The sequence below is a fragment of the Cupressus sempervirens genome, chromosome 1, assembly GCF_028749045.1.
Source record: "Cupressus sempervirens isolate cs-2001-9-10 chromosome 1, ASM2874904v1, whole genome shotgun sequence".
Classification (NCBI taxonomy): domain Eukaryota; kingdom Viridiplantae; phylum Streptophyta; class Pinopsida; order Cupressales; family Cupressaceae; genus Cupressus; species Cupressus sempervirens.
The window spans coordinates 308,545,551-308,573,122 of NC_143118.1; positions in this window are offsets into that span (position 1 = coordinate 308,545,551).

Here is a 27,572-nt window from a genome sequence, read left to right on the forward strand (position 1 = left end):
ATGGAGATCTAGGATTTTGTTTGCACTCACTTGTGATCATTATATTTCTTTTTCTTGTCATACCCTTGTGATCTCTCTAATTTTCTTCTAGGGGAGAAAAAGTACATATGTAAATTTTCTTTTTTGTTTCTTTATAAACATGTATCTCTTGTTGATATATAATAGCTTTGGTAAAATTCAAGGATAACTAATTATGATGATTGCATGAATATGTGCATGTATGCATGTATATCAGTTTACTATGTGAACTTCTTTACATGGATACATACACACTTGCATAGTACTTGTTCTAGATTAAATAAATCATTCATGTCTTAAATTTACACAAGCAATTATCCTTACATTCAATCAAAACTATTCATACCAAACTAAGTATGCATAAATCTATACTTGCATTTTATATTATCTCTTGGTGATTGAGTAAAGATCTCGTGAGTAATACTGTCAAGGTAATGATTGGATGCATTCACATTAAGTCATAATAGGATCAAGTAGATGATCCATTTATGTCTATACAGATCAATGACTTAATATAAACCATGTTTGGTTAAGAATTAACTAAACTAATTAGTATAACGTTAATAATTGTTTATATCAACATTCATGTCATGAGTGGTGGTGTAGAGCACCAAGGCACTATTGTTCATTTTGATTTAATGTTTTGGTTTCTCACCTAATCAGGCTAGGATAAAATAAGTCTTAGATGAAAAATCCATGGTTGTAATGAAAAGATACCTTCCTGTATAGGTCTAGGTCACTTTGGGCAAGTTATAAGAGAAAGTTGCTAGTTGGCAAAAATTGGGTCTTTTTGAGTTTTTGTTTAAGATAGCCTAGAATTAGGTTTTTTAGTTGTTTTTGAATAATTTGGAACCTTTTCCAAGTCTTAGAATTCAAAATTGTGAAAATTGCAAAAGTTGCACTTTTTGTGCAAAATTGTTAATTTGCAATATTGTAAAAGTTTCTAAAAAATGCAACTTAGTTGAAAAGGAGTTGTAAATATTCAAGAAATAGTTATAACCATTGGGATGGATGTAGGAAGGATATATACCTCATTTGTGAGGTCACAAGAGTAGATTGTATAGATTGAGAGAAGTTGCAATAAGATAATTTTATGTTTTGAAGTAATTTTACTAGTTTCTTGTACTTTGACTGTACTGTATAGATTGGTAGACATTATTAGATGATTGTTTAAAGAATATTTTTGACTTACCTTTCCATTTCTTTTGGTTTCATCATTTTGTGTAGAGTTTTGTTCAAGTTACATTTTTTGTACACAAGGGTTTGTAGGACAACAATTTTGTGTAAACTTTAAAGATGAGCCCATAGCTATTGCTCCCATAGTTGTTTTTTAATGGCCTCTTGTGAAATGATAGTTAGATGGTCCTCTTAGTGATTCTAGTTTTTCAAGACTAGGCAATATGTTTTGGTATTTTTCCTAGTAAACCCTAGGTCAAGTGCCTATGATGATTTGACCTTGTAAGCATGTTGTTTGGAGTATAATAGGAGGATACCTATTGGAGGGATAATTGTTTGGAAGGAAGTCGGAGGAAGGTGAATGTACATTCCTGAGTTGTGCATGTGTTTCCATGACCCCACTTTCCCATGGTTTATTTGTAAACTAATCATAATTATGCCAATTAGGACTGTGTTGGTTAGTGAAGGAAAGTGGTGTTGGAGTGGAATTGATTCATAGTGATTTGGGATTGTATATAAATCTGAAAAGGGTATCTAGAACCTTGATTTTTCTTGAGGTTTGTTTTGGACTTTTTGAAGTTAGAGTCTAGACACCAAAAACCTCTTAAGGAGGCCTAATATGGCAGGTGAATTTGGGTTTGATACATTGCAAAAGTGTGGGGATCAAAATAGTGATGTATAACATATTATATGGACACCCTAAGTCCACTTCATGCCTTGGAACCATTGGAGAAAACCATTTTTGTGTGCCTAGTTGTGGGGATTAGGTCATAAAACCATAATTTGGATGAGTTTGATCCTTAGACCATGGGTTCTTGAAGAAGTTGGTAGTCTTGTTTTCTCTAGAATTTGGAGGATTTGAAATGGTTATGACCTTGTGAGAAGGTTGGGGATTTGGTAACTTGTTGATTTGGTGTTAGAGTGGGAAATCCCATTTAGACCTTTCTAGTTGTGCACTCTACATCAAGTAGGCATGAGACATGTTCTCTTGTGACATGATTTTTGGCTTTGTGTCTTTTGAAAGAATACTTATACCCAACTGAACAACCAAGAAAGGTATCAAAATCAATAAATTCCTTAACCTTTGGTGTTCAGTTACTTCAAATATAAAGAGCAAAGATTAGTAATAATTATGTTCCAAAAATAGAAAAGACGTTCATAGTCAAATCTATTAGAAATCTAACCACCTTCAACATCTTTTTATATTTCCCTCAGTAGGTGAATAAAGAACCTTATATTTATGTATGTGTGTGCGCGCATGCGCGTGCATACGCACATGTGTGTGTCTATGTATGTTTGTGTGTATATTTTGAAATGAAGATTGTTGAAGTGTGGAACCTATCATTGAACAATCATTATTTTTTAACTGATATCAAACATGCTACTTTCTAGTAAGAGAACTCCTTTTTGGTCTGAATGCTATCATTTGGTTGATTGATGAAGAGGATTTGAAAATAAAGGATAACAAGATTACCCAGAGAAAGGTTGAGTTATATGGTATATAAAAGGACCACTAAGACTAGATAAGACATTAATGATATGATGTATTATTGATCTACTTAAGGCTGAAGTAAAAGGTTACTTAAGCTAAGACAAAAATAAGTTTTTTCATAAAATGTGTCTGGCAAGCCTAACCAAGAAAAAAGTGTAAACCAAGCAAAATTTAGTATGTAACAACCTAAGAAATTTAGTTTGTGTCGAGTGTTAGAGAAATGCATACATATACTAAGTATTAGAGAAATTAGTGAGTGTCAAGTGCTAGGGGAATAACAATGATGACTAAGAAAGGAAGACTTAGTTCATGTCGAGCAAATGAGTGTTGGTCGAGCATTAGAGGACTATTATTTCCAAGTGAATAGTGTAGATGCCGAGTGACAACAAAAAAGAGTATAATCAAAGATTTGACAAATTTGAGCTGACAAAGTTGATTTCTAGAATTGTGTGAAGTGTGTTAAAGATAAGTATGATGAGGTGGTGGCACAAAATTCAAGATAAACCATTATGAGGAAAATCTAATGAGGATTGTAGGAGAAGTTTCTAGAGGGAACCTAATGGAAAGAGGGAGGACTCAATGAATTTGAGCTAATCCTAAAATGGAAGATTGTGATTGACCAGTAAAAGATCAAAATTATCTTTATAAGGGGATACAAGTCCAGAAGTAATGAGTGTTGTTGAAAGTCATGAGGTGTTGCTTCATATGGTGGTCAACAGGATGAATCTACAATTGGCATATTAAGCAAGAAGGCTTAAAGAGTTGAAAGCTTGAAGGGTGAAAAAGAAAATCAAAGATGAAGAGTATTAATGCCAAGAAGAATGGACGACAAAACCAAATATTGTAATCTGCAAGTGAGTTTTTTTAGTTATCAGATCAAGTCCTATAATTGTAATAGTTTGGATAAATTCTTTGGATTAAGGTGGACCTAATAGTCATTTGTAAATCCTTTAACCGGGTGGCATTCTAATTGGAATGTTTTAAAGTCCTCTAAAAGGGCTCACTCTTAACAGGGTGATTACAATCCTTTAACCAGGTTACATTTAATAGTGTGCATTGTAACCTTTAATAGGGTCAGATCCTTATAGGGCTCACTTCAAAAGAGTGAAAATTGGTAGCATGTTGCTGGTGGTTTTGCCCAAATTGGGTTTCCATGTTAAATCCTTCTATCAAATTATGTGAATTATTTTCCTTTATTTCATCTTTATATTTATGAAAATTTATTTTGACCTAGGACAATGACCTACTAATCTATGAAGTTATTGGATGATCTAATCAATGCATGGACTTATATGATTGGTGAGAACTAAAAAGTTTTATTTGTACATTTGGAACTTGGATAACTAAGTCACCTTCCCCTCTCAACTATTCTAATATTCCAAAAATATATATTGAGAAGCTTCTCTTTATACATATGTATTTGTATATATATTTTTACACACACATATGTGTGTGGCTATGTATGTATGCATGTGTGTGTGTGTGTGTGTGTGTGTGTGTGTGTGTGTGTGTGTGTGTGTGTGTGTGTGTGTGTGTGTGAGAGAGAGAGAGAGAGAGAGAGATGCAGGAACATCTTAGGTGTGAGGGAAATCTTGCATCACCCAAAAATATTTTTACTTTTAGATTGTATCTTTTTAGTTTTAGGATTTTCAATTTTAATCAGGACTAGTAGATAGGGGGGTTACTATTTTTGGGAACTTGCTATTTTTAGCAAGTTTTTTATACAAGCTTAGAATGTTATAATTTTTGCTAGGAAGGTTTGTTTCAAAATTATAAGCCTACCATAAAAAGTTCATGGCTATAGCTTTCATATCAAAGAAGTTATTGCAAATTTTTAGCGAAATTTTTTGCAAAAATATCTTTGAACTCAATTTTGAAGGCTTTAGAGGCTTCGGAATGGGGTCAATCATCAGCTTTGTGGTGCTTCACATCTCAAGCATTGTAGTCCAGGATATCCCCTTTCCAAAAAGTGGTAATAATAGTCAATTTTTAGGTTACCTTACTCATGGTCATAAAATAGCATTTGTAATTCTTTGAGCTAACTCTAATATAATAAATGTAATTTATGTAATTTGGGTTTTTTGGCCTCAATGGTTAATTTCTAGAACCTTCTTGGTTGGCATAAAATTGCCTATTTAAGAAAGACTCGTTGGATTATTTAGGACAGTTATGGGTAGCTCTAGGTGATAGTTTGCAAAGCTCTTTTTCTTGCAGATTTCTATAATGAAGGTGCCCATGTGGGTTAGTATATTGTAATCCCGAATTCTATAATTTTGCATTTGTAGTGATAATAGAAAGCCCATATTTTGTTCTCACAACTGCTTTTGTTTCTTTGTTTCTGTTATGTGTTTATGGTATTGAGGGGAGCACCTTGCATCAATATGTGTATATATGTATGTATATATGAATGTATATATGTATATATTCATATATACATATATATAGATCTTGTGGATTATGGAGATCAGTGGAGATTTAGGAATTTTTTGCCATGTCCTATGATATTTGCATCTCGTTGGCATGCGCATGTGATATTTGTATATATGTATGTATGTATGTATATACATATATATACATACATACATAAATACATATATATACATATGTATATACATATATATATACATATGTATATACATATATATATATACATACATCCATATATAGACATACACATATGTGTGTGTACATATGTATATATACACATAAAGAGAAGCTTCTCTAATAACATACTGGAAGAAACATAAAGAGATACATGTTTCAAACGAAATGAAAAGAACATTTACATAGGTACCTCTTCTCCCCTTGAAGAAAATCATAGAGCAAGGGCACAAAGATCACAAGGGAATGACACAAAAATGAAGCCAGAGAGAAAGGGCATGAAGATCACAATGACATGACAATGAAATAAAGAGATCATAAGGGCATGAAAATGAAATCCTAGATCTCCACCAAGGACATGAAAATGAAATGCAAAGATCAAAAGGACATAGAAACAAAATGTAGTGATCATGATGTCATGGCAATGAAATCCCCACCAACATTCAGAGCTCTTCATGAATGTTAAGAGATCTCCACCCTCATTTGGAGCTCTCCACCCTCTTTCATGTTCAACTCTCCACAATCAATCAAAACAAATGAGGAATGATTCATGTCATTTTTTTTCATACTCTTGTAGGAATCACAATTGTGATGCAAACATTGGTATTGTGACAAATTACCCACAAATTACCCTACCATCGCAACTTGACCCCAAATGTTGTAGTGAACTTAAGTTTTTTTAAGACTTTCATTTTGAAGATAGAGAAACCTATTTTTGAGGTTCCTACTATTGAAATAAAGTTATCAATTCTTGTGATTAAGAGAAGAGGAAGAAGAAAGAAAACAATGACATAGAAATGAAATTCTAGATCTCCACCAAGAACACAACAATGAAATGCAAAGATCAAAAGGGCACATAAAAAAAATGCAGTGATCACAAGGGCATGGCAATGAAATCTCCACCAACATTCAGAGCTCTTCATGAATGTTAAGAGATCTCCACCCTCATTTGGAGCTCTTGTTAGGAATAAGGTGTCTCAACCTTGTATAATTCCTATTCTTATTATTTGTTTTGTAAAATGTATTTCTTGCAAATAATGTTGATGTGTCAACATCTTGAATTGTGTGTAAGGAGATCATGACTAAAACAGTTATGATGGATTCCTATGACACATAAGAGCTATGTTAGGAAGATTCAATGACAGGTGAAGACATGTGGCAACTAAGATATTTGAGTACTGTACACTCTATCCCAATAGTGGGGTTCGGGGCATCGGCCCAAAATTTTTTTTGGGGTTCTTATTTTCTAGGAGAATGGTAAAACCCTAATATGGTTTACCTTTGGGAGTAGCCCTAAAGTGAAGCGCATGTTATAAGCATTTTTAGGGTTGTGAAGAGAGGTAATGTGTGAGAGTGTATTGTTGGTACTATGAGTTGCTATTAGAGTCTTCTGTTGTCGCTGTTGAGCTTGCACTCCAAGTGTATTGTAACCTTTTGTTGAAGATAATACATTGTGTAGGTTCTGGAGGGGTGGGGTTGTTTTACCGAAAGGTTTTTCCCCATTGGAAAATCTTTGTGTTATGTATTTCTTTCTCTATCTACTTTCTGTATGCATGGTTGGCTGCAATATTGTTGTTTACATGATATTGAATCTATAAGTGTAGAAGACTTTAATAGGATTTGCATCATACTTTCCTCATGAGATTAGTGTAGGAAGCTATTTTTGCACCTGAGTTTCCTTACAGCTCTTCATTCTCTTTTGTGTCTAACTCTCAAAAAATCAATCAAAACAAATGGGGAATGATTTATGTCACATTTTTTTTCATACTCTTTTAGACATCACAATTGTGATGAAAATATTGTTATTGTGATGACATTGAGGAAATGAAAATAATATTTACATAGGTACCTCTTCTCCCCTTGAAGAAAATCACAGAGCAAGGGCACAAAGATCACAATGGAATGACACAAAAATGAAGTTGGAGAGAAAGGGCACGAAGATCACAATGACATGACAATAAAATGCAAATATTAGAAGGGCACAAAAACAAAATATAGTGATCACAAGGGCATGGCAATGAAATCTCCACCAATATTCAGTGCTCTTCATGAACGTTAAGAGATCTCCACCCTCATTTGGATCTCTCCACCCTCTTTTGTTGATACTCTCCACAATCAATCAAAAAAAATGGGGAATGATTTATTGCATGCTATTTTTCAATACTCTTGTAGGCATCACAATTATGACATAAACATTGGTATTATGATGACATCAAGGAAAATTGCAAAAAAAAACATGAAAATCCACAAATTACCCTATCGTCACAACTTGACCCCAAATGTTGTAGTGAACTTAAGTTTTTTTAAGACTTTCAGTTTGAAGATAGGAAAACCTATTGTTGAAGTTCCTACTATTGAAAGAAATTTATTAGATCTTGTGATTAAGAGAAGAGGAAGAAAAAAGAAAATTTCTAATCAAATGAAGGCTTGCAACAAGTATGATTCATTTGATCCTAGTAGTTGCAGTAGCAAGAGAAGAGCTGATTTGATACTCCTATTAGTAGTCTTACTATTTATTCTCTATGTGTGAGTGTTCCGCCTACTTTATTTCCTATCTCACAACCTTCATACAATAGTATTCCTTACGCTTATCCTAATCCTCCTACTATGGTTCCTAATGTCCCACCTATAGCACGTTCTATTCTAGGTATGTTTTACACTCTTCCTAGTGTATTGAATATGTCATCTCCACCCATTTCCTCTATTTATTCCACTATCATTAGTATTGCTCAAATTGTTTCTTCCGTGCAACAAAAAATTGCTTCCCTTACTCAATCCAAGTTTAATGTGCCTACATGTGATATGGGTAGTCCTACACAAAAATAATGCAGACTTGGAAAAATGGGTAGAGTTCTCAAGAAATTTTACAAAAAAAAATCATAGAAGATATTTTTAGAAATAAATAAGCCATAACCCAATTAAATTGGTCTATTTGCTAATTATCTAGGTTGATTACAAATTGACTTTGACCTACACTGCTCCAACAAAATTTCTATTTGTAGATGTTGCAAGTTTGATGAAAAGAATATCCAAATCTACTCTTTGATTTGCTATTCCACACCTATATCTAGAAGAAAAATGACTTTTTTGTTTGGATGAGGGGTTTGCCTTAGTCAAACCCCAATTTGGAATCAACCTTAAAAATAGAATTGAAATAGAGAATGCTAGCAAGTAGTAGAAGTAAATCTAACAATGAAGTTATGATACACAATAGATATACAATTTTATTTGAAATATAAATAAGTATATTGATATGAAATCTTGAATATAACATTTAACAAATCAAAACCTCCATGATTGTATGCTTAGAATCCACCTTAAGATAAGAATGAATAGATCTTGAAGATGAACAAAGGATCTTGAAGGAAAATCACACCACCATGATGGCTAGATCTAAGGTTTAAATGATGAATCTTTAATGCTTGAACCAAGTCCTTTCAAAGGCTTGAATTATTCAATCCTTGGTCTTCAATGGAGAACTTGAATACTTGAATGATATAATTCTTGCTTGATCTTGAAAATTAGGGTTATTGTTCATAGATAGTAGATGCTCCTAAGGTTCTTCACTTATCATAATGTGTCTTAGAGAAAATGAGAGGACAAAGATTCCTTATATAGTGATCTAGGGCACAGATTCCTATAGAAAGTCGACATAGGAGCATTAAATCCCATTAACCTTAACCCCTAGGAATGGGCCTAAATTAATGTAATTTAAGATTCTACCATTCCAAAACCCGAAATGACCAACTTGAAAGTGGGAAAAGAAACTTTCTAAAGCTTGAGATCTCAAAACTTTTAGAAATAAAAAATGAGACTGGGGGTCAGGGATGAGGTCAACCCTACCCTAGGTTAGGGTTGAGGTTGTCCTCGACGAAGGTCAAGTTCGAGGTAGAACTTGACCCAAAGGCCAAACTCCTTTGTTTCATAGAACATTTTGTTAGGAATAGCCTGGAATAGAGAGAGATAAGCAAAATAGAGGGAAAACAACTAGATCCATGCAAAGACCTATTCAAGGCACTTGACATGACCCCATAACACTTACTCAGAGGGCCAAATGCTCTTAACATTGAAGTGATTCCATTTTAAGATGATACAATATATATGTGTATATATACATACATGCACACACATATGTGTGTGTGCCTATGTATGTATATATAGAGAGAGATCTTGGCACAACACAAAAAATGATCTAGCTACATACAGATTCTAGAATCCAAATAATAAAATGATAAAACTCACTCAACCCATTCTAGGTGACTTACCTCAAGATCCTAGACAAAAATAATGGAGACCATGAAAAATGGGTAGAGCATGCAAGAAATTATTCAAAACATATCATAGGAGGTATTTTTAGAAAGAAACAAACCATAACCTAGTTAAATTGGTCTAGTTTCTGATTAGTTGGGTTTATTACAAATTCCTATAAAAATGTCATAAGATTAGGTACAATAAAACAAACAATCAGTTGTTCCTAGCTAGCAAGATCAAATACAATTTTCCAAGCTAATTAAATTGCATATGTAGATACATTACTTGCATGCTAGGCATGAAGTGTATTCCACAATTTATAATAAATGGTTGGATATAGAGGATCCATATGCTGGCCCAACATTGGAAACCAATGATGTAACATTGCAAGGATCCCAAGTATCTACTGCTACTATTAATTTGGGCATTACCATATGATCCAAAATGTTATGAAGTACTGAAGCCGATAGTAACTTATCCCATGTCTCCGTAAAACATAGCATAGGTTTAGGGTCCCTTGGCTCCTAGGGATTTGTAGCATCTATTCTCAATGCTAGAAGAATAACTTCAGTGAAGAGTTGAGTGTAAGGAGTTGAAGAAGCAAGTTCTTCTTCTGGGTAAATGCCATAATCATGAGGCTTATACCCTTGCAAAAGCCTCTACCACAATGACATTACCTCTAAACCATGAAAAGGATATGAAGTGGTTCCCAACCTTGAAACACTCTTATAAGCAATGGCAAAGGAAATGTAGATGCAATAAATATATTACTATTATTATTTATGTATATAAATGTGTGTGTGTGTATATACACACACACACACGCACACACACACACACAAAGAGATCTTTTGCATTGTCAAGATCTATGGAGATCTACAATTTTTTCGTCATGCCCTTACGATCACTGCATTTTGTTGTCATGCCCTTATGATCTTTGTATCTCATTTTCATGTCCTTGTGATCTTTGTGTGTGTGTGTGTGTGTGTGTGTATGTATCTTTTCGTGTGTGTATTCATACATACACAAATATGTGTTGTCTATGTATCAATGGATAGAAAAACAATGAAACTTACTCAATAGGTAGCATGGCCACAGATGCGATGGGGATTCCTATTCGTAAGTAGATTCCTCTTTTTTCTCTCTCATTTTTCATGTGTTTATTTCACTTGAACTATTATTTCTTAGGGGACATTTTGTAATACTGGATACATTTTATGTTGGACATGATGAGGACATTCATGGATGTACTCGTGTTAGATACATAAAGAATTATGATGAATTTCTCATAAGCAATAAAGATGGACTTCCCCTGAGAGTAGTAGGAAGTAATGAGGAAATTCCAATACTTCAAAGATTGATCCTTGCTTAAAGAATTTAAATGTTAACTTGGAATTTAGATGTTGGGGGATGGGGGGAAATGAGCTTCCACCTTCACATGGTTTACCCTAATTATTAGAGAATATTAAACTATTCTCAAAACCAAGTGAAGCTCAACATTAACCTATGATTACATGAAAATTAACTTTGTGAATATATCAGTTTCAGACAATGCATAAGCATACTATAGTTCAATATGCAATCTCAATTCATATGCATATGATATCAAGTGGAGGTGAAAAACACAATAGGTTTTCATTTTTGTTAAAGGTCTTTAATTAGGTATTTTAAGTTATAGACCATCCCAAACATTGTAACTTTGACTCTTATAGGCAAGGGTAATGTCCTCAACATGCAAGCAAATCAAGACTTTCTATGTGCTGGCTTGTTGAGGAAATTCTCTTGGCCATAGCAGCTAGAGTTCTAATGTTCATGATGGTCTATAATTTTAAAGACTTAATAGACCTATTAAATAAATGTAATCGTGCTACATTTTTTCAGCTCCACCTATTGTCCATGCATATAGAACATAATTGCATGTGCATTCTCGATTTAGAGTTGTAGAATCTTATTTTGGATGCAACATAAAAATGACATGCACCAGTAGATGGGAATATGATTCCACTTTTGTAGGTTTAGAACCTTTTTTTTTGTACTTTAAAGATTGATCCTTTCTTAAAGATTTTAGATGTTAACGGGTAATTTAGTTGTTGGTGGCAAGAGGATAAATGGGCTTCTGACTTCACGTGGTTGGATCTTATTAGTAAAGAATATTAAACTATTCTTGAAACCAAGTGAAGCTCAACATTAACCTATGGTTGCATGATAGCTAACTATGTGAATCTCTTGGTTTTATGAAATGCATAAGGATGCCATAGTTCAATATGTAATCTCAATTCATATACATACGACATCATGTGGAGATGGAAAAATTGAATAGGTTTTAATTTTTGTTAGAGGCTTGCATAGACCTATTAAATAAATGTAAATGTGGTGGGTTTTTTATAGCTCCTTCTATTGTCCATGCATACAGAATGCAACTGCATGTGCATTCTCAATTTAGAGTGGCATTCACAAGTTTATCAAATCAATGGTATGACATTAATACGGAATTTATTAATGGAATGAATGAATTTTAGATGTTAATGGGGAATTTAGATGTTGGGGGTGGGGGGAGGGGTCAAATGAGCTTCCACCTTCACGTGGTTGGCCCTGATTAGTACATAATATTAAAAAATTCTCAAAACCAAGTGAAGCTCAATGTTAACCTATGATTGCATGACAATTAACTGTATGAATCTCTTGGTTTTAAGAAATGCAAAAGGATTCCATAGTTCAATATGCCTACGACATCAAGTGGAAATGAAAAAACCCAACAAGTTTATATTTTTGTTAGAGGTTTTCATAGACCTATTAAATAAATGTAAACATTGTGGGTTTTTTTAGCTCCACCTATTGTCCATACATATAGAATGTAGTTGCACATGCATTTTTTATCCAAAGTGGTGGTCAAAAGTTTATCAAATCAGTAGTATGATGTTAATGGGGAATGTATTAATAGAATGAATGAATTATAGATGTTAATAGGGAATTCATATATTGTTGGGGGGGGGGGGGCATGCAAATGAGCCTCCACCTTCGCATAGTTGGTGCTGATTAGTGGAGAATATTAAACTATTCTCAAAACCAAGTGAAGCTCAACATTAACTAATCTTCACTACTGCAAAGAAGAATTGATAATCCTCATTGGAAAATAAGTAATTTTTTTATTAAAAAATTAGGCTACCCATCACAACTATGACAGCTTGCTCTGATGGATAGTCATCTCTCCCATAGCACAACTATCACATACCCATCATACTTGCGATGATGGTTTCCAATGGATAGCCATCACTTCCACAATATGGTCATCACAAATACAATGCAATTGCAATGACAAACTAAGAGATTATGTTGTTGTAATTATGACAGTATACCAATGCAATTGGGACAACATGAAAATGAACTCTTGCCCTTGTCCTCTTCCAAGTTATGATAGTGTAATCCTTCACAATTGTGATGGCTGCCTATGTTGTCACAGTTTTCAATAGCAAAATTTTGACACCTGTCCGATGGGAGCCAATTTATAGTTTGGTCACTTGGATGAGGGCTAGCCATCGTAATTTGGGCCCAAATATAGTAGTTAAAATTAAGAACAAAAGAGATATATTTTTTCTATTTTATGTTTTATGATTAATCTAGTTTATTGATGCAACTATTTGAATTCCTATTTTAACCAAGTGTTAGAAAAGAAAATAAAAAAATAGGGTAATGAGAGATTAAAGAAAATAACTTGAAAGGGAAACTCCTAACAGACATAAACCACAATAACCAAATGTCTATGAATTAAATCATTGAAAACATCAAATAGGAAACCAATGAAATTAGGAAAAATGCTTCCTCAACTCCATTGATGTAATCACTAATGGGAACTCAATAATAAATGAAAGATGTTTCATGTTTCATCAAATTGCAAGGCCACAAGAAGTGTGCTCATGCGAGACAAAACACTATTCAAGAAGAAACAGGTGTTCCTTTCTCCAACTTGGTACATTAGCAAAGTTTTTTTACATGAGGCAAACACCAAAACTAAAATATCGCACGATTGTAACAACACAGTAAAACGATTGGCTCAATTATTGTCCATGAACATGCATTCTCGAAAACAACACACTCTAGCAAGAATAACTACACTCAAAATGAGAGCACCAATAGAATATATTATTGCATCAAAATAATGACATGCAGTACATTTTACATCCATGTATTTATAAGAAATCATCTCCTCCCTTTATGTTAGGAGTGAGAGCTCTTGAATGCAAACTCATGCTAAAAAATAAGTAAAAATATCTAGGTATATACAAACTAACTCTCTAAATGGTGCTATGTAGGTCTCCACCCTTATTTATATTTATTAATGGGTGCATGAGCCTTTACATGACAAAAAAGATTAAAATAATGAGAAGATAAGAAAAATGCAACTACAAGATAATGTAGGAGTCTTTGAATATTCTAAAAAATGAAAGCTTAACCTTCTCTAGGAATTTCAGTGAGTTGGATTGTTGTCAAAATATGTCTTCGTCACATGGAATACTCTAAATTAGGAGCTAGGTTTTAGCCATCGGTGCATTTCTTTTTACTATAAAATATTAGTGCACCTCTATGAGAAGCTCACTTGTAAACTTGTGCACATGTGCACCTTGGTGATAGGTTCCAAAAATCCAAATTCTCCTAAGTATCAAAACAATATTTCTAGCATTTGGGTTTTCTTCCCCTTTAGAACAAAATGATGTTTGGACATTTGTTCTTAAACTTCTATATTATTTCTGCCACTAGGGTAACCTCTAGAAAATCCAAAGTTTACTATATATCTTTTACTAATGGGTGATAGTTACTTACTTCAATCTGTGTTGTCACAAAATTGTCAAGCTTTGTATCTAGCTCCAACAATACCTCGCTAGTCTTAAATGTTTGTCTTATGTCTTAATTTGATGAAGCATCTTTGAATGTTCCTCAGAATTGTTGGACCATTGATTACATCTCAATAAGCTTGGTCTTAAACTCATCTTCAAAAATATCAAGGTACGCAATGTTGTAGTACCTTTCCACTTCCAAAAAATTTTCTTGAGTTTGATCCTTAAGCCTCTGGATCTCTAGATATAATCCTTCCATTATCTTATTTCCCACTGATATCTTCTCAATCTAGTCATTGGACTTATCAATATCCTAAGTAGTATATACTTCCATTAGCATATGATACCTTTGGCTATTTTTTGATTTCAAAATCTATAAGTTATTATCTCCAGTATGTACTTCATTCATTAGCCCAAAATCTTGGTTCAATATGAAAACCAAGTTATCAGTACTTGAATGGATATGGTGCAACAGGTTCAAATTGCCCTGTATTATCTGCACCCCTTTCTCCTTAAAATTGTCATGTCATTGCTGACATGCTTCCAAAAATGGCTCTAACTATGTCATTCTTGTGACTTTTCTATTTAATGATGCTACAACAATGATGTCTAGATTCTCTAGGTCTACAGGGCCAACAACTTCATGCAAATAGCCTCTTAATAACTCTTTTTGTTTCTATACTGCTATCAATTTGGACTGATCCTAGTCCATGTACTTGAACACCTCTTTCATACCTATAATGATCATCACTTTGGTAGTGGCTACCATGGGTCTCCCCAACATCACCTCCTTTTTTTGGTATTCCTTAGGATTTAGTTGTTTGATATCAACATTGGGATGAGGAATGACTATATGTACAAGCAAGTCTTGATCTTGGTTCTTCATTATGAAGGAAAATGTTTGTGCTTCACCTTTAGGTGATTTAGGCATCTTGAATACCTCTACAAACTCCTTCATTCCCTCCTTGGTAGTTAGGTCCAGTTTCCTTTTCTGGCAAAACACAACTTCCCTCTTTAGCCATGTCAGTATTGTGCCCATAGGAGACATTATGCAAATGAAGAGTTCATTGCTAATATAGGATCCTTTCCCTTACTAGTTTTCTCTGGAGTCTTCTCTCATTGAGAAAGATCTTTAGTTTGAGTACCTATATTTGGTGTGGCTAAGGTCTTAGCCTTTATATCCTGAGGATTTTTCTAAGGCTCTTCATTTATTTTCCCTTCCTCAGATAATTCATCAACATGCACTTTCTCGGGTGCCCCTTCCTTGGTCATTTGTTCTTATTCTTGGGTAGGCATAGGAAGTGGAGTCACTAAAAATTTATCCAAAAATGCCAAATCCTAAGATGGTGGTGGCAGAATGCCCAGAGGTCCTTTTGGTAGAGGTAGAGTGGAAATTAACTCCAATCCTCTCCTAAGGGTTGATTCGTGGGAGTATCTCTTATTTTTTCATCCAAAATCTCAATGCCCACTGGCATGAATTTAAAGTTAGAGAGGTCAAAGAAATTAGTTTCTTGACCCTCCATATCTTCTATCCATTTTGGTTTCTCATCTTTAGATATTGGTACCTGGATAGGCTCGCTTGGAGCAGATGGAGGTGTCACTATGAAGCTTCTTCTCCTCTCTTTGTGGCCCTAGACAAATGGGTTCTTTGGCTTAAGGGGACAAATTCAATTTGTTCCCCTTGTTCTTCATCCTATGCTTCTAGGATGGTCTTAGGAAATTATGGTGGTGGAGTGGTTTTCTCCTTTAATCTCCTTCTCCATGTTCACACCAAAATTGATTCAACTCTTTCATTTTTTGGGAGTTGAGGGGGAGGATTCTTCCTCTTCTGTGGCCACTAGTAGTACCCTTGATTCCTCCACCTATTCTTCCTCTACCTTCTCTAGTTGTAGGGGCACTTATGGATCTTGTGCTAGGTCTTGAGATTTAGGTTTAGCCTAATGCTCTACTTGTTTAGGTTGTACCTATTCTTGTTGAGGCACTTGGGCTTGATCTATTTTCTTTCTAGCCTTGGAAGATACTCTTTTCCTCTTCTTACTTTGATCAGTTTCAAAGTACTCAACCTCACACTCATGTTGTTGTACCATTTTATGCCTTACTAGGGATTGAGTTGGGAAGGTTGGAAGTGTGGTTTTCACACCTTTACCTTTGACTAGCCTTGCAATAGCCTATAGGGGTATATCCTAATAACTAGATCTATTATGAATGGATTCTTGATCTATTCCTTTGTCAGCTGGACTATATGCCTAGCTTGATGATTTATATCTGCATTCTCATCCCTACCTATTTTAGAATTCATTATGGGTTAGTCATAGATCTTGTCCTTGTTGTATAATGGATCCATGACATCTTCAAAATCCTTCTCCATGGCCTAAAGAGAGATCTTTATCTTTAGCACTTTTTCTTTTAAGTATAGATTCATTATAAAATAGTCCCTTATATGGACATCACAATCATCTACAACATTCATACATTGATCTTCGAATCCTTCTTCCTATACTAACTCTTTCCCTACCAGGTGTTGTACCATCCCAATGTTGTCAAATTATGAGAGAGGGGAGTTGTATTATTCTAGGGGATATTGATCTCATTCAAAGTTACAGGTGGCAATATCCTTCTTTTGCTTCACCTTGAAGGCACCAATTGTGATGGGCTAGACCCATGTCTTCTTTCATTGTCTTCTCACTCTATCATATACACACATGAGATGGCATAAAATCTCTAGTAGAATGAGCCTATCTGATGGGCATATTGAGAGATTCTTTAGGCACAATAGAGTATGAGCTACTGTAAGATATGTGAATGTTTTGAACTGAATGTAGTAGGCACCAATTTTTGTGATTCTAGCTAATGCCTCGACTAACATTGTTTTGGCCTAATCACCTTCAATGAACTTGATTGTTGCAAAGATGAACTCATCATTCACCACCCTATATTCCAAAATTTGTAGTGGGAGCTTCTTCTTCACCAATTATGGATATACTACATAAGGCCAAGCATTTTCATCTTGCATGCTTCCTTTTTTGTAGAGGCCTAGTAGTCTATGGTTCTAGCTACTAGTATATACACCATGCCTAATGTTGTATAGAAATATGGGTTTCCTTTGATGGGTACAATTTTCTCATCCAACATATCACTTAGGATGATACTCCAATCAATCAACATATTTTCTATTCCTTTGGTTTCTACAAAGTGGACCATCTAGGTTTAAAGGTGTCCTATTGTGGGAAGTCCCATAACTCTTCTCAAAAGTACAATTGCATATTTGATGTCATCCTTCATATACCCCCTTGTCATATTGACTTTACTGACTCTATGTCCCATTGGTGTTCTATCTACCAGGAAGGAGGATTGCACTATCTCATGTGCATCTTTTAAGTTATGCTTATACCACCTTTCTGACCCATGATATGAAATAAATAAATAATGATACACCCTTGGAGATGGAATACTTTCTCAATGTTCCTCAATCAAAGGTCCATGACTATCTCTCATTAACACTCTTAACGGTCTTCTCTTCAGTCACATAGTGTTCCACAAGGGTCATTATTAGTTTAGAGGATTGAACTCATGTTGGATGTGATGCCACATTGACAAGGCCTAATTGGAAAAGTGCTGACACCATTACTGATGTCTCTTTAGGTTATCTATAGATTGTGAGGAATGCATTCCAATCTATATGCCTGAGTTTTGTGTCTTTAATATCAAAGTGTCCATCTTGAAAATTGAATTTCCTTGGTGCCCCTTGGTACTTGAATACTACTAGTTTTGGAGATATCTTTTCTATCATTGAAGATGATGATGATGTTATCTTATTTGCATAAGAAAGACAATCATTAGTTGGAAAGCTAAAAAAATGAAGTAAAAAAATGATAATTGACTCCAAAATAGGTCCAAATTAGTCAAAAATATAATCAAAATAGTCACATCCACCCAAAATTTCCTATCATGCACTTCAGCACACCTAGTGCACCCTTAGAGGTGTGTTGTTTTGGCCTCTAAATGGCCTTTTATGTGCAGTTATACGGGTGCACATGTGCCCACCTATGTGAGGTGCACACATGCACACTGCATAGTGTAACTAGTGAGAGAGTAAGTCTTTAGTTGGGTTTTAAACATTTTTTGTGAGCACAGAGGTGCATATATTTTCACCTTGTAGAGGTGCATACATGTTCACCTCAAAATGAATTAGTTGTTTTGCATTTGATTATTTTTGTTAGTACACAAATTTTCCCAAGATTTTGACAATTTTAAAGGGAAGATACTTGCATACTAACAAATTGAATTTCTAACCCATAACCCATAACTCCTAGTAGAAAAAGCCCTAGGGATCTTGGGTAAAAGCCTCCTGAGAAGGATGAGGAGGGTGTTAGCGATGATAAGGAGGAGCTAGAGTCTGAGGAGGTGGTTAAGGAGACACAAGAGGAAATTAAGAATGAAAGTGGAAGGAAGAAACACAAGAGAGAGAGTTTGGAGGAAGTGCGCTCTTAGTTTGAGGAGGCATTTGTGCTACCCCTATCTCCTGTCCACCTCGAAGCCCAACCTAAGGAACAGAAAGATGAGAATGCAGGGTATGCGGAAGGGGAAGTGTAGGTCAATGATAGGAGGGAAGCTTGGATAAAATTTAATGTCAAGACTTTGAAGACGGGCATCTTTAGGGAGCCCATGAATCCCTAAATCCTCGTGGAAAATCAAGAGGAACAGTAGCTAGAAGAACTCATTGACCCGGTGATAGTGGCTATTTTAGACAGAGCCAGGGAGACAAGGATGAACCTCTTGAACAATGCTTGTAATAGTATGATTGACAATTTTAGATCAATCAAATGGCTTTTCCATGAGCTGAAGGAGGTCAAAGAATAGGTGAGACATATTGAGGCAACAAGGAATGGGATGGATGCTGACAAGAAGATGGATTCATTTGATAGGCTCAATCTAGAAAAAAAAAAAGGATACACAACCTAGAGAACTACAATCACAACCTTGCAAATCATATGTTCTTTTTGTTAAGCTCCATTAACAAAAACATCATCTCTCTTACAAGCTAGATCAAAGATAGAGAAATGTAGGATGATGAGGAAGGAAAAGATAGGGATTAAGCCAGAATGGAGGATGACTCTGCAAAGGACAACACCATTCCTGATCAAGACCAAGGGGACCAAAGGGTGCAACATCTGGGAGCAGAGGAGAACCAACTAGCCTTCGAGGCTGCTTAGGTTATGCAAGAGCTGGAGCGAAAGAGAAAGGAATAACTCTCGCCTATTCTTTTGTTTTTCTTTGTCTTTTGTCTTTTGGTTTGGCTTTAGGCTATGGTTTTACTTGTATTTTTTCCTTGTGTTTTCTCAAAACTCTACTTTTTAGCTAGGCTTTATGCTTATTATCAGCCTCTGAACTTATACTTTTTTGGCTGGGCTTTCATGCTTATTATCAATCTTATATGTTTTAACTATTGGGTTTCAGGATCCCTGTAAAACCTATTTATCTAATAAAAAACAAATTGAATTCCTAACTATAGATAAGGAATTCTCTTCTTAAGATTTGCTTGGTGTTACACAAGGTGTAGCTAACCTTTTTATGAAAAGATAATCATTAAGTCCTCTATTGAGGGACAATATTCCCAATGAGTATTTTACTAAAAATACTAAAAAGTTCTAAGTTATCTCATGAATACAAGATATATGCGAATACTAAAAAACCATTTGGTTTTAATAATCGCTACTAATGACATGATCGAATGTTAAAACAAAGGATAAATATTGAAGTAATAGATTCCACCTTCCACAACCTTAAAGATTTTTTTAAAAAAATTCTAGAATACACAACAAATCTAACTTCACTCCCACATATAAAATTCACCCTCAAGAACGCAAATCACCATAAAGTAGACAATAGTATCCACTTCAAGAAGCTTCAAAACATAAAACTATAAAATTTTACTTTAATTGCTACTAATCCAAGAAATATTCTATTCAAAATTCAAAGTGCAAAGTATCAAAACAAAAGTATTTCTATTTTAGTCTACGGTGAGATGAATCCTATTAGATATTATTTATTACATATTTATATAGCATAGGGTTGGATAGTTATCCAAAATTACCTCGCCAGGAGTAAATTATCCCTTAGTTGACACAACTATGTTAACTGAAATGCATAAAAAAAATAAATAGGAGGAAATAAAAATGCAATTGCCTAATGAACATGTGCCATGTCAGGAGGAACCGTTAGCACCAGTCATGATTCTTGCGACCTTCCATGTTTTGTATGCATTAGTAAATGCAGAGATAACTGACTAATGAGGTAAGTTGATATATGCTATTCTCTGTTTCCAGAATTCCTTTTCCCTCTTATGTTCTATTACCTTTTCTTCATGCATCTCCAAATGTTTCAGGTTTATTATCAACATAGCTTGAATATGAGTGACATTTGAAAAATCCTGTCTACATGGCACTTTCTTCTCTTGAATCTCTTGGAATTTATTTTGGACTTTAGTTACTTTAGTTACCAATTCTTCCACAGGGGCTACAGAATCACTTTCCTTACCTGTGCAATGCTTTTTGAACCACTTTAGATCACCTTGGATTATTTCATCCACAAGCTTAAGACCATCCAAGATTTCTTTGATTTCACTTACTATCTAGACTAGTGCCTCATTCCTTCATGCGATACAAGTTTTCTCATCCAGGCTAGCCATAGGGCATTCAACTTGGAACCTTTGTAATAGAAATCCTTGAATTTCCTCTGTCTAGAGCACCACTTTTACCCAATTGTTTCTTTCTTTCTTAAAGCCTTCATTATTGGACTCCACCTACTTGATGACAATAGCAGTTTCTTTTGAAGCCTTTTCAAAAAGGCCTATCTACTTCACAGTTTCACTTAGGAAAAATTGCACCCATTCTTCAAACATCTTTGCAATAGCTTTACATTTCTACAAATTATCTAGAAACTACTAGTTGGCTGAAGGGGATACATCCACAATCATTGACATCTCATTCAAAGGTTTGGGTTTTGGGTGTAGGATAGTGTTCATGTATGGCACCATGCTCTTCATTTCTTCTTTCATATCTTATTTATCCTAAGCATCCTTCTAGACCCTATTTGCAATCTTTTTGTTTGAAGCTTCAAATATCTTCATATCCATTGCACGACTCCCCTTTTTGAGATCAATCCTTGATACTTGATGATCTTGAGGAGTGAGGTCATCATGCGAATTGCCTTTTGGTAGTTTGGCTATCTTGACTGACCAATGTCCTAAAATTTTATCAAATTTTATCCTAAATTTTGTTCTATCTCTTTTGGTTTTTGAAGAATTTCCTAGCCACTTGCTAACTAGGTCATTGATAGGCATTGACAGAGGCACCAAACTTCTTTTCTTTTTGATGGAGGTTTCCAGTGACTTAGGCATGTCAAGGTCTTTACCTGTCATGGGAGAAACCTTAATTAAGGTGAGGGTAATTGATTGAGTACCAAAACTTTCAAGCAACTTCTGAGGATCTGGTGTACTATCAGCCATGGGAGATCTAGGAGACTACTCTGGATTTGACTTTCTTTCGATAGGATCTAGATCAACTGTCACTATGTCCTTTCCTTTTCTCAGCATTGCTTTCTTAGTACTCGAGAGAGTTACCCTACTGACCTTCAGTACCTCCTTATCAACTTGAAGTTGAAGTGGTTGTGAGGTTACTTTAGCTTCAACTTTAGGGGAACCTACAACAAGATCATCAATACTTGGGTTAGTTATTGCCTTTGATTTTGAGTGTACCTTTTTATGTTTGGCTCTTGAGTATTTCTTTGGGACTCTAGGGGTAGCTGTTTCAACATTGTTTGAATTCAACCATTTTTAGTTCTTCTTAACACCTCTAAGGTATGGGAAAGTAGATCATCCTCTTCCCTTCTAGTCCAATTAATTCAGAGATAGGCATGCATTCAATTTGATCAACATAAATTGGTCAATCACTTCTTCAACTTCATCTTTCATTATCCCATGGGTGTTGAGGTTAACTTTAAACATGTTAATCTGGCTAACTATCAACCTAGACCATAATCTTTTTCTAACTTCAAATTCATCAAGACACTTGGCCCAATAATCTTCCAAATGTGGAACATGTACTAGTGAAGATGCATGCTTAAAATTATCCCTAGCAAAACTTGTATAATCAAAATATTCTCTAAGAGAAGAGGGTTTGATGCATAAGCATGACAATGTAGATTTTGTTAACACAACCTTTTTGAAGTTCAAGAATCTATAATGGCCAATTTCAATGGGAAATATGAAAGAAGGTGACTTTTTAGTGCTTTCAGGATACTCTATCATAGAAACAAACTGCCTACATATCTCAGATAAGACAATATTGTCTAAACAATAGCATGGCAACCTAAGAGGTTCACCAAAAAAACCTTCAACTTTGAGATACGTAAATTTAGGAAAAAATATATAGAAACAACCATAAATCTTGATGGATTGCATTGATTCTTTGATAACCTATGATTTTCATGTCCTTGGAGCTCAAATACTCTCCTCTTGAGGAATACATTATTAACCCTCCTGAATTCTTTACAAAATTATGTATCCTGGAGATCTTTTTAGTACTGATAGATGGTCATTTCATCAATTTAGGGCATGTGTGGAAGTCCCTCCCATTCTGTAGATGCTACTAAAAGGTAGATTAAGAAGGAGGATAGAAAGAATGAGCTGAAACTACTCACAACTATGAGACCCTTATGTAATTTTTCAGCTATTAAATCATCCCAATCAATGATTTTTCACCTTTCGACAATCTTTCGAATAAAGACGTACATTCATCTCTCCCAGTAGAAGGTGTGGTCATTACCCTTGACTCTATTTAAAAGTAACACAATATCTGCAATCTCTCTAATGAAATGCTCAATAGTCAAGGGTTTGGGCAATCTAGAGACTCCTTCAGCTAGTTTTAAAAGCTAGGTTTGAGCCACAATAGAATCATAGTTCTTCTTTCTATCACCATATATGTATTCTAATTCCTCAAATGTCTAGGGCTCATAAGGTTCTTTGTGAGGAATTCTTAGAGCTGAACTGACATTAGCTCTATTTATCCTAACCAACACTTCTCCAAAAACCTTCTTTATGCACTTGGTGCTAGGGTCATAATGATTTGCACATTCAACAACCAATTATGGATACTCTATGGTTGATGGGAAGGTGGCAGCTTCAATTAACCCACTACTGGCTAATATTTGATGTACATGGGCCCACACTAGACATTTTTTCACCCACTCAACTATATTAGCTAGATTTTTATTTACTAGGAAAGTATCCTGAATTTTTGGGAGGGAACACAAGAGGCATGTGTTTTTTAGCTTAGGCATCTTAGGGTGGAAAAGCATCATGGTTTAATTTGAAAGATGAAATATTTACAGAGATAAAATGGAAGCACTTAAACAAAAACTAGGCCCAAAAATGATAGAGTAGAGGATAATGCAGTTACAGTTCTTGACAAAGCTCAACCTTCCACTTCTCCTACTTACCAGTCGACACCGAGAGCTAAAAATGATTAAATGATCAACTATGCAAGCTAGATGGGTAATTATAGGAAATGATTTCTTGAAAATTTTAGGACAGATATAAGAGGGCGAAAGTATTTATAACAAGTTTTTCACCTATACCTGACAAGACTTGTAAGGTCATTTGTAGTTATGCCCATCAAATCCGCATGTAGCTCTACATCTCATGATATCACAAAATCTAAATGTCACCTTTTCTCGTAAAAGTAACCATACTTTGGCACAATTTTTCATAGCTATCATATTTATTGCCTTTCATGTCTTTAAGATAGCCAAGGTGGGACCCATTTCTTTCCTTGCAAATGAGTTCATGATTTCTTAATATATAACCTATGAGAAAACAAGAAATGGTCAAAAAACCATGAAGTTGAAGTTTCAAATCAACTCCTACTTCAAATTCAACTTCAAGAATATGAACTTGAGTCAATAGATAAAGACCTTGCTGGATGATGAGAAGTAGGTGGAGCTGCACTTGAACTTGAAGTAGGTTAAAACTTCAAGTTCGACTTCAAGTTAGAAAAATGACTCTTGGTTAACAACATTGCACATTGCAAAAACATGTAGGGTAATAGTTTTCTTTCTTAAGTTTGTGAGGGAAGGTGTACACATGAACACCTTCCTTAAGTGCTTAGGAGTTTAGGTGTCTTAAGTTAGCTTTAGGCTTGAGGTCTTAGTTGAGGTTTGAAGGTGTGTACTTGTGCTCGTTATGGAGGTGTGCATGTGCACATGTTAATCTAGGTAGCTAACCTTGTTTGTGTTCGTTGATGCAAGATGGGGAGTGATGGAGTACTATGTGGAGGTGCACACTTGGAGGTGGCGAGGAGCATAGTGAAGAGAAGGTAGGGGGTTTAGGGTCTTCTATAGACCTTGGGCCCAGTGCATACCCTTCATACTGCCCAGGCGTGCATGTGTGCATCTTTAGAAGGAGGTACAATTCATACTTGTGCATTAAGTGTGCATGTGCATGTGTGAAAGTGTGCTAGTGTGCACTTAAAATAGATGTAAGCTCAAATCTTCACTATTTCTCCTCTTTTGTTGCTTGGACTTCCCTAGTCAGATACTAGGGTTTGACCTAGACTCCTTGGGAGTCCAAAAGTGACCTAGACTCTGGACTAGGATCTTGGTAGGCTAAAATTTACTAGGGCATCCCCATTCCTAAGAAAAAATGGGGTGTGCATTGTGAAACCACAAAAAATACGAAGTTGAAGAAAAATTCAACATTTGTTACAACTGAAGGCAGGATACACTTTACTAGATTTTTAGTATATACAAATTGTTACATACTTAGGTTGTTGATGTACCAAAAGATCAACCTTTTAATGCCTTATACAACCACTAGACTTATAGAAAATAGGAGGTGGTTAAGCTATGTAATGAATCCTAAAAGGGAATGTTGGTAGTTAGTCCAAAAATCACCCCTTAGTGTTAACCAAGGATATTGAAACTTGTGACCAAGCTCTGATACCACTTTTTACAAACTAGGGTTGTTACTACACCAAAAGATCAACCTTTCAATGCATGATACAACCGATACTCATATAGAACATAGGAGGTGGTTAAACTAAGTCAGGAATCCCAAAGGAGGATGTTAGCGATGAGCCCAACACTAACATGCAGCCCAAATAGAAGCCATAAATATAAATTACTTCAGCTCTAAATGCTAAGAACATGTAATACTAATCTTTTTCATATTTCGTAGGAAAAACAAAGCACTAAAATGGAATTTCCTATAAGAATATTTAGAATAATTGAAGGGGGTATGAATTAGTTATCCAAGGTCCAAATGTACTAATTGAATATTCAAACAATTCAACTAATCCAGATCTAAGTATTAAATAGATCGACCTCTATAGAAGATTATTACTAACATCAACTAGCAACCCATTGTCCCAATAATAAAAAAGTTGCATAATGTAAGATATTAATAATAAATCATCACAAATAACATCCATACAAGTTGACTCTAGGATTTAATGTGGAAACCCAATTTGGGAAAAACTTCTAGTAACATGTCACCAATTTTCACTATTCTGAAGTGAACTTTGTTAAGAGCCAACCTTGTTAAAGGTTACAAAACAAACTATTTCTTGGACTAGGAAGATTTTGAATTGTGAGCTTAGTAATACTCATTTCAATCTTTCATTGTTGCTAAAGAGGATGAATATTGCAAAATAAAAGCATCAACTATTTCTTCAATTACCTTAACTTTAAACATTGGAATGAAATAATAGATATAATTAGGGATGAATTTGATATCCATTAGTCCAACCCCTCTAATATTGGTAATGTTTTCAAATGTTTCTATGAGAAATTTTTTCACAATTACTATTGGAAAGGAATTCAAGAGGGTCTAGAAGACTCTATCCATGATTTCATCTCTACCTAAATCGATCATGAGTACAACCATTTCCTAGATAGAATTCTAATTTTATAATAGATGGATAATACTTTATTTTAAATGTCTCCTTACTAAATCTTGACAAATGATGGACTTTTTATGGAATTTTATCAAGCTATGTGGTTACATATTAAGGAGGATTTCTACTACTTGTACTCGGAGGCCATCACAAAATGATCGTTGGGTCCTACTATTAGTGGTAGTATAAGATAGTTTTACTAAAGGAGAGAGAGAAGATACCATTTTTGGTTGGTGTCATATCACATTTCTTAATACCTCCTACAAAATGATATAAAAATCCTTGGCTATTAGTACTAAACTTGTTGTACAAGAAATTGTTAGACCAGAGCAAATAGGGTTCATTCCTGGTGGATTCATCCTTGATAACCTGATTTTGGAATGGGAGACATGAATGTTCCCAAAAAACATGCTAAAATTCTATTATGATTAAATAGATGTTGACAAAGCCTATGATAGAATATGTTGGATCTTCATTTTAAGAATGCTTCAATGGTTTGGGTTCAAGTCTATATTTTAGGACCATGAGTAAATTTTGTCCAAGTATGCTAATGCTCAAATCATCATTAATAATATGATGACAAATTCATTTCCACTACAATGATCTATACAATAGGATGTCTTTTATCTCCATACATTTACATTATTATAACTAATGCTTTAGGATATATTATTCACTATACTAGTAACATGAAAGATTGATTGTTGGTCTTAAGACATCCTCAATGACGTCACTTGCTCTCATGAGCATTTTTTTGATGAAATTATTATGATGGGTGGATCCTTTATTAAGGAAGCTAGACATTTTAAAGATTATCTTCATGTTTATACTAAGGCTTCTAGACAATTGATCAATTGGGAGAAAAGCTCATTCTTGTTTATCAATACCCCTATCCCTAAACAAGGGAAGATAGCCATAATTTTTTAGTGTAAAATTGAGAGTTTTTTGACATCCTATTTTGGTATTCCTTTAGGGTTAAAACCTTCATAATCCTTCTTAGATAAGTTAGTTGATAGGTTCAATTCTAAATTGACTATTTGGAATGGTTCCCTTCTTAGTCGAGCATGAAAACTTCAACTTCACATGTCTACCTTGCAAAAACTTCCAATTTATGCTCTTAGTTTGTTTAAAATTATGGGTAAGTTTATGGATACCATTGAATTAAAACTCTAGAGGAATTTTCTTCAGTTTGATGTTGAGGAAAAAAAAGGATGGTGCTAGTTTCTTGGGATAAAGTCTATAATCCTAAAG